The sequence below is a fragment of the Rutidosis leptorrhynchoides genome, chromosome 9, assembly GCF_046630445.1.
Source record: "Rutidosis leptorrhynchoides isolate AG116_Rl617_1_P2 chromosome 9, CSIRO_AGI_Rlap_v1, whole genome shotgun sequence".
In the NCBI taxonomy this organism is placed as follows: Eukaryota; Viridiplantae; Streptophyta; class Magnoliopsida; order Asterales; family Asteraceae; genus Rutidosis; species Rutidosis leptorrhynchoides.
In genome coordinates, this window is record NC_092341.1 from 330,933,211 (window position 1) to 330,939,700 (window position 6,490).

Sequence of the window (6,490 nt, forward strand, 5' to 3'; positions counted from 1 at the left end):
CATGGTTAGCTCAATCCGTTTTCCAGTTCCAACCTTTCTGAGCTTTTCCAACATACTATTCTTTATCATAAAACTTTCGACGATTAATGTCGTTTTACGGTTTTTGCTGCTTCATTTAGCTTTTTCAAAGTTCCATGTATTGATTCGTAGGCTAGGTGCTTTTCAAATTTTCAGAATGGAAGATCATAAATTCTAAGAGATAAAGGTTATAAATATATCTGTTGATGTAGTTATACTGTGAGTTTTCAAAGTAATGATTGCTGATTCCCGGTAATTGGTATGGCAGTTCTTGTTACAAGATGCGGATGAGTATATGTTAGGGTTTTAATGAACAATTATCATGGTTTTTAGAAGAGATTTAAATCAAAGAGCAATGAAGTTGATGGTAAGTTTACTGCTAATGTGGTGGAATATAAACGGTTCCCCGGTAACGATGACGAAATGCAACCTTATATATCAAAGTTATAGTAAGGTTTATTCGAACGAAAAGTTGAAGTTGACTTGTTGGAGCTGTGACAAAATTGGCTAATTTGAAAAGGAATTGCAAAGTTATTTTTGATAATAACAACGCCAAAGGAGCTAGCCCAGTTACGTGTTAAACGTTTACTCAGGTTCTGAGTATTTTCAGGTACATAACTATATGCATCAATCTTTTCTCCCGTAGATGAAGTGCGGTTGGTTCATCCTCGCTGTCACGACCCGGAAAATTTCGACTAATTTTGAACCAAACTCTCGATACGATTTAATATTTTTGACACGATAAGAAAAGTCTGTTAGGTTGAGTATCAAAATTTTTGAACTATTTCATATATTCAATTGACCATCGACCATTCCCGACGATTCACGAACAAATATTTGTAAATGAATATGTATATATATATATATATATATATAATAATTGAAAATAAAATTTGAAATATTATATGTTGTTATTATTAAGATTAATTATATAAAATAAAATAAAAATATGATAGTACGATAATTATTAATTAAAACACACACACACATATATATATATATATATATATATATATATATATATATATATATATATATATATATATATATATATATATATATATATATATATATATATATATATATATATATATATATATATATAAAGTATATTAAACATATATTTTGCGATTTTAAATCTAATTAGTAAACGACAGTAACACTCATTTGTCATTCAATCGATTATTATTATATGTATATTTTAATATATATATAAAATTTATATACAGTAAAGGTTATCCTATTACATATGATTATTAAAAATTACATAATTAATAATATATAATTATAAGTTTAATTATAAATGTTATATTACTAATACATAAATTATTATTGGTATTATTAGTGTTATTAAAAATTGTAATATGAAACTTGTTACATATAATTTGTTATATTAGTATTAGTATTAGTATTAGTATTACTATGATTATTATCAATATTGTTATTAACAGTATTATAAGTTATTATTATTAGGAGATAATTAATTTTATCATTTTTAACAATAATCATATAATTACTATCATTTGTATGGTTATTAGTTACATTATTAATTAGTATTAATATTATTAATTACTAATTTTAATTAATTTTGTGACGACCCGGAAATTTCCGACCAAATTTAAACTTAACCTTTATATGTTTCTGACACGATAAGCAGAATTTGTAATGTTGAATCTCAAAAAGTTTGGAACTACATTCATGTAATCAATTACCCTTTGACCGTGTTCGACGATTCACGAACACTTATGTGTATATAGATATGTATATATAATATGTAATTTTAAGTGAAAACATTAACAAAGTATTAGATATATGATACTTTACATAAACATATTTGTTTCGATATATTTATCGACAGAATTAAGAGATAATATCAAATGATTGAATTATCAGATACATTATGATATGATTACGGGCCTATGTTATGAGGTCCACTGTGATTTAAGAAATCTATTTTTTTTTGACAACTCATTACTTAACCAGTATGATAAAGATAACGATATTTATATTTTATTTTATTAAATATATATATATATATATATATATATATATATATATATATATATATATATATATATATATATATATAACGATTTAAATTAATATTATATATATTTTTATACGCGTATTATACGTACATAGTTTTATACTTTTACTATACTTTAACTTTACCTTTACTTTACTTTTACTTTACTTTAACTTTAATAATTCATACTTTAATAATTCACTTTAATAATTCATACTTTAATAATTCACTTTAATAATTTCATACTTTAATAATTCACTTTAATAATTCATACTTTAATAATTCATACTTTAATAATTCACTTTAATAATTCATACTTTAATAATTCACTTTAATAATTTATACTTTAATAATTCACTTTAATAATTCATACTTTAATAATTCACTTTAGTAATTCAAAAATCTATTATAAATAGAATTCAATAGGTTTCATTATTTTATAGAAACTTGAAAATATATTTCTCTAAACTCTCTCAATCGAATTACATATATATATATATATATATTTACTTAGTATTATTTCAAGATATTATTAGTATACATAAAATACTACGACGGAGTTATATTCAGACAATTTCAAAATAAGTTTTCAAATGTGATAGAGCTAAGGAAATTATTGGTTATAGCTATGAAGGTTATGGGTATTGATCGAGGGTATTGCTCGTGAGGTCAACCTAACGTTTATCATTTTCGTTGCGTCTACGTACTTTCCTGCAATATTGAATCACAATATTGATACGTGAGCATTCATATCTTATCTTTTATATATTAATAGTGTATCCCTGACTAGTGCTCGAGTATATATGATTATGCATGTTTGTATGCTTAGTTTCGTCGTTAAATAGTTTATGATAAATCACGAATTTGATACATATGCTACTGAGATAAGTTATATGATATGCATGTCTTTGAAAATCTGAAGAAAAAAAAATTAATAACTTTTCATTTAGAAATCGTGTGGTTTCGATGAACGGATTAAAAGATATGGTCAACTGAATTATCATTAATTTTAATATTATTATTAAAACGATTATTATAACTGTTATCAGTTGATGTTATTACTAAAATTATCTTTATTACTAAAAATTAATATTTTTATTGAAACTATCATTTTATTATTTTTATCATTATTATTATTATCAATATTATTTTATCAAATAAATATGCGTACAAAGATATTTTTACCACACGTAATGTAATTACATTAATAATACATACCACTATATTTTTATGATATTAAGTGAATTTTTTAAATTTTATTACTTGAGATATATAAAAGTATATTTTTATCATATATGAATTTTAATATAAATTTTTATTTATTAATAAATGACTTGTATTATTTAGTATAATAAGATCTGATAAATATATTTAAATATATAAAACTACTATATATAAGTTATATAATAAACATGTATAGATTTTGAAAGTCATTTTGGGTCAAGTTAACTTTTGTTGACTTTTGCATGCCGGTCTCGAGCATTAGGATTGTGATACACTACGACTTGACCTAAATTGTTAGACAGATATTGACCAACATATAAATATATATACTTAATATAGGTTCGTGAATCCGAGACAAACACTGCACTTGTTCAGTGCCGTCATATACATAATTGCTACGAAATACAGTATTGTGAGTTTCATTTGCTCCCTTTTTATATATATTTTTGGGCTAAGAATACATGCGCTGATTTATAAATGTTTTACGAAATAGGCACAAGTACTAAAACTAATTCTATGTGGGTTTAAACCAGAAATATACCCTTAGCTTGGTAACATTAAACTACTTGTCTATGTACGGTAGGCGCGAATCCTAAAGATAGATCTATTGGGTCTGACAAACCCCATCCTGACTATGGGATGCTTTAGTACTTCGAGGTTATTTTAAACACACCTGATCTGGTGTACTTCAGAGGGTAAAACATGAACGGTAAAGCTTGTTACCGGGTGCCTACAACTTATAGAATACTTTTATACACTTGCGAGTGTACGGATATTTATAGAAACTAAAATCTTGTGGTCTATTACTATTACGGAAATGATGGATTATGATAAACTAATGAACAGCTCATTTTAAGGATATTACTTGGAGTCATTCAAGACATACTTTGAAAGACGTTGCATTCGAGTCGTTAAGTTCATCAAGATTAATATTAAGTCAATTATAGTTGGATGTAATATGAAATGGTATGCATGCCGTCAATTTTTGATGTAAAGAAAGTTTGTCTTTTAAAAGCGAATGCAATGTTTGTAAAACGTATCATATAGAGGTCAAATACCTCGCGATGTAATCAACTATTGTGAATCGTTTATAATGTATATGAACGGGTCCTTTCAAATTTCAAGAACTAAGGCGGGTAAAAAGAATCGTATCTATCCTTATCACTTTAAATTTTTCTACTGCATAAAATATATCCCTATCTTATATTTTGTTATGTACCGAAATCAAAGGAGCAATACAGCCAAATTCTGTTTAATCTCCTTTTCCACTTTTATTTCTTTATTCTATATTTTCTGTCACCTGTGTACAAGCCTATCAACACCCATATTTTTTTTTATATAATCGATCATCTCCCCTTATATTATTTGTTTTCTGTTTTGTTTCAATCAAAGACATCAATACAACCACCACACACCACCCTATTTATCATCACCATCGCTCATCACCGCAACCATCTCCGGCCACACCACCATTCATCCACTATCATCACCCTAGTTCACCGGAGAAACACTTGTCTACAACTGCTACTCTACTCTTTATCTTCTAGTTTCACTTGTTTTTGCTTTGTTAAACCAAACCCATACTCCGGCCACCCTAACCCATCAAACAACCACCACCACAACCGTTAAATATTGCTGCGTATATTTATTTATATTTTTCTGGTTACTTCGACAAACAAACAACGTAAGCTGTAATTCTTCTTTTTACTTCTATTTCTGGTTTAGTCCGAGAACATCCCACAGCCAACGAACCCACCTCATCACCATTTTCATGTACTGTACCTGCTATTCGCTGTAAACAACACCACTAACCACTATGAAAACCATTCGGGAACCACCTTTAATTTCTTTCTTCCCCTTTTCCTTCGTTTACTTTAATCACAACCGAACACCCCATAAATATTTTTACTGTTCCCGCTATACTTGTTTTGGATTATATAGACAACGTTTCTTTTTCTTCTTATTATTACTTATTGATTGTGGGGGACAAACGTGAGCTGTAGGAGGCCATTTGCATGTTTACATTGAAAGTGAGTCATGGGATCCTATGGGAAGTATATGATTATGATCATGGGTTTATATAATAAAGATATGGGGATTTTGATTATAATGAGGTGGAAGGATTAATGTCGTGTAATAGAAAGATGATTAGAGATAATGATATAAGTTATGGTAGTGGGTCAAAAGAAACTCTCACCCATTAAATCTTGTTCTTTTTAGTAAAGGAGACGAATACTCATTTTGTATTATATTTAAATTGGTATTATTATTAATATTAATTGGGGGTCATTTAGCTGTTATGATCAAGATAATGGAAAATGACGTGGGGTGACATCGTAAAGATAATTTAATCGCGATAGTAAATGATTCATGGAGAAGAAGATGATATCAAATTGATACGTTATATAATAAAAGATGATTAGGATAAATGGTAACGGGTGATGTTTTGTAAATTAGGACTAGGAAATAGTGATGTTTTGATATGGATGATGATGATAATCCGGATGATATGAGGATGGTGTTACTTGATGATAACGAGTTGTTAGTTTAATGAAGAAAAAGAAAACAGGATAATATAGGGTAAAAGATATCATGTATAAACATAATCAGAAAAACAGATTAGCTCAGCTGGTTAGAGGTGTTGGTGTTTAAAAGAAAGCTCATGGGTTCGAATCTAGGCAAGTGCATATATTAATTTTTTTTTTTAGAAGCACTCTTGATAAAAGCTGCAGTTGGGCTTGTGCTTGTGTTGGGCTGGTAATTTTAGTTTTTCTTGATTGGGCCGAGATTATGTGTTAGGCCAAATGTTATGTTGGCCCAATGATTCGGTTTAAATGAATTTAAGTTACATCATAAATCAAAAAAATAGACTTAGAGGAGTGGTCTTGGAATTTATCGGGTTAGCGGGACGTCGTGGGTTCGAACCCGGACTTGGGCATATTTTTAGGATTTCTTCCTTGAGGTAGTTTACTAATTTCTCATTTCTATTATTATTATTATTATTACTATTATTTTTGATGTAAGTAGTATTATTTTTATTATAAATATTACTAAAAGTATCATTATTTTTAAATTTATCATTTTTGTTAAAATTTATATTTTTATTGAAATTTACATTTTTATTAAAAAGTATCATTTTTATTATTAAAAATTATCACCATTAGAATTATCATGATTTTTATCATAACTAGTATTATTTTTATTATTAGTATTATTAATACA